Here is a 3,780-nt window from a genome sequence, read left to right as displayed (position 1 = left end):
CTCGTGAAAAAAGTATGAATATATTTCCCTATAAATCATACTACATTGGTGGCTCGTAACGTGCTCATAAATGACTGTAAATTCGTGTAAAGATTGATTTTTTACATGTTGGCATACAAGAAAAGTAACAGTTTATCAGCTGTGAAGAAACGCAGCTCATGCTGCACCGCTGAAGCGAAACGCTGCATGTTTTAGCGTGTTGGGCTGTGATGCTTGGGAGCTCACAGAAAGCTGAAATAGTGTCATAAGTCTTTATGAAAGCTGAATTTGTACGACTGTTATGTGTAGCTAAGCTTATGAGCTGTGGAAACGCTGTTTTCTGTTTAAACTGTGGTTCAAACGGACGGAGGTCCGGTTGTTGGACCGGCTCGGTTCTGGAAAAAGTTCGAGTTGTTTTAAACGGTTTAAAAGACGTTGTGCCACGGAGTAGCAGACTCCGCAAAGCTCAGAGTTGATTCGTTACAATTTTTAACAGAAAAAGTGCATTTTGACAGTTTAAAAGACGAAAAGTTGACGAATTTTAGTTCACGTGAACCTAGCATGCTAGTTGCTTTAACATTTCCTGATTGGTTGAATATTGCTGCTGTGGAGCGCTCTGATTTGCTGAGAAGGTAAACTGACGTGGCTACGTCATCTCCTCTCAACCCTGCGCTGCTTTGTCATTGGTGATTTCAGTCACGTGACCCGGAAATGAAAATTTGTTTTCATAGGGAAATAAAATCTGCTTTTTAAAGCTGAAAAGCGCTTTAAAAGTGTATTTTGATACGCTGGTTAAGTGCTTCGAAGCATACTCGCTGAAATTTTGCCACGTTAGAGTTTAAAATCCGTCATTAAATGATGTTTTTTGAACAACGCTAGCGATGCTAATTTGTAGCTAACAGCTAACGACTGGATGAATGACGTGTCACGTCACTCCCCCAAGTCGGAAATGAGCTTTGCCGTGCTTAAAATCACTAAATAAAGCTGCAATATTGTTCCACAAAACCCATGTTCATGCTATAAGGCCGTGCTTGTTGAAATTTTGCCACGTTTGTGTAAAAAATCCGTTCAGAAACGTTGATTTTAACCGAGTTTAGCCGAAGCTAACTTTAAGCTAAGCGGCTAACAACAGGATGTCAACCGAACGTCACAGGAAGTCGTCATAGACTCCTGCTGGTAAAAAGCTAAACACTGCACCCTCCTGGAGAAACTTAGATCGCAGTTTCACTTCAGTTTTAGGTAAAGAGTGAAATTAAACGTTCTTTTTATTTATGTAAGGCATTTTTGAGTTAAAAAACTTCTTCAAAACTGAATAATCACTGTTATCTTGCATTTTAAAAAGTAAGAGGTATTTATGCAAAGAAGCATTTACCAAAAAGATTTTATTCACTGATAATTCCTTAAAAAAGGTACAAAATAAAATTAGAAACTTTTTAAAAGATACGGTTCAAATATTCACAGAGTTGAACAGTTTACTCATTTGCTTGAAAGATAATACACGTTTAATTGCAAAATCACTAAATAAGAGTAAACTTATCAGGAAAAAGAAACTTTTCTGTTTAAGTTGCCACCTAAAAAATAAATCTTCCTATTTAATTTTAAATAGAGGATGAGACAGGAGAACAGGAATAACAGTTTTTCTGAAGGAAGGACTGATTAATCCTGATACATCATCAACTGTTCTTTTTCTTTTCACCACTTAGTTCTATGAGTAACTGTTAAAATAGCAAATTTCTGGAACAGAACGGTTTAAAAAACGTTTTAAACTAATGTTGCTGTGAGACTAAAGAAAAAATTGCCGGTTTATTAAAAATTCAGTGCTTTAGAGTAAAATACACTAAAAACAGCTTGGTAACTTAGTATCTGTTGAAAAATAAGCACAAAAAGTAACACTGCCAGAAGAGCATTTACTTAAATATTCATGAATTGGGGTAAAACCTGAGAAAGGTACCCACATTTGAATAAGTTGACTTATAACAGTACTTCTGTGTAAACCCAAAAAGCTAAAATAGTGTGAAAACTCATTGACTCGAATACAAATATTTACCTGTAAAATATCTGAAGCTTGTGTTGATTTGCGTCTTCGCTCCGCCCGAGTTCGTTGTTATGGCTTGTTGTACAGGAACAAGGAAGGAAAAACTAAGTTACACTAAAAATAGGACAGAGTCGCTATTTCAAGTTCACACGTATATTTAATAGATAATAGTCACAAGATACATTTTTAGGAATACAATTTTGGTTAGTAATTATTGCAAAAATAAAATAAAAGTGATGAAGTATATGGATTGAATGAATTCGCATTCATTCTGACCAATACAACCTGCACAGTTGTGCAGCTCGTGCTGCATGGTTCTGATTCTGCTCTGGGCGGTTCTGTTTCTCTCTGCCGAGGGGGGAGATGCTTCATGCTTTTATAACCTGTCTGTGTGCTGCCCCGTTTGGAGCAACACAGAACTTACAACCTCCCCCAAAATGTTCCTTTGTCTAACTTTCACAGTTTTTCTTCTAAGTGTTGTTGGAGTTTCATATTTTCCTATGAAACATATCAATGTCGTTTTTATTAAATGTGCATGTCTTTCTTCAACTATATAATCACAACTTTTATCTAATTAATATGTTCATCCTAGATACTTACTTTATATAAATGAAAACTGAAGCAAACTTCACCAGAGTGTTAAACCATGTTTAATGCAGACAATAAAACTCACTAAATAACTCTTGACTGCAGCATCCTATTGAACAGTTTCAGATAATCAGAACAAAGAAAGTTCAATCTGTCCTATTCCTCAAAATACACTAACTACTCCTTGCAACCTCTAATTGTCATACTAATACATCAGAAATATTAAACTAACATTAGATTGCAAAGTATTAGTTATTTTAATCTAACAATTAGACTAAACATTGATCAGAACATCATCCCTGCCTCAACAGGCTTTAAGGAAAACTCTTCATGTTTGTATATGAGGTCAAGCTGTCATATAACTTATCATCTGGAATGTATCCATTAGTCCTGGCCGGCCGTAAAACCTCGTATCCATAGCAACGCAGCTTTCTAAACCAATCAGAGGGTGAGACCTCTATAACATCAACAAGAAAGTTCTGTTCACCTCCCCCCATCGTGCTCAGTTTTCTGCTGAGTTTAAACAAAGGAACTGATGACAGAAAATGCCTGTCCTCTTCAGCCTTACACAGACTTTGTTGAAGAGTAAATAAGTTTCACCAATACATAAAAATAAAGAATTAAGCACACAAATATATTTTATTTCACAACACTTGCAACTGTTTTACACAGATAAATTGCTACACAGTGAATAACATGACAGGTGTGTTAGGAAAAGATTTTGATGCTTATGGGATAAGGGACTGTTTAAAGAACGCGTTGAAGCTTCTGACAGATTCCTTACATCCATATGATAAACAGGCAGAGCGCATGAACCCAAAAGAGTTAGTGGACAATCTGAAGGAGGTTGCAGAAAGTGTGACCTCTACAGAAATTACAATGCCAAACTATGAAAAGCTGGCTAAAATTGCAATTTTGCTGAAAGAATCATTCTATACGGTTGTTGAGAAAGCTGATTACCTTGCAATAAGGTTAAACAGTGAAAAAGAGGTGGTTCAGAGAATTGAAGAACACTTCCTTCAATTTAAAAGTGAACACGAAATCCTCACAAGAAAACATTCTGAACAGATGTTTCAATCACAGCAAAATGCAAATGCAGAAATTGATTCGCTGAATAGCAAAATAGATGTGCTTAACAAAAAGCTGGAAGAACTCAGAATGGATAAACACATATTGCA

This window comes from Nematolebias whitei, chromosome 2, assembly GCF_014905685.2.
Source record: "Nematolebias whitei isolate Nwh7 chromosome 2, NemWhi1, whole genome shotgun sequence".
In the NCBI taxonomy this organism is placed as follows: Eukaryota; Metazoa; Chordata; class Actinopteri; order Cyprinodontiformes; family Rivulidae; genus Nematolebias; species Nematolebias whitei.
Note: the sequence above shows the minus strand (reverse complement) of the source record.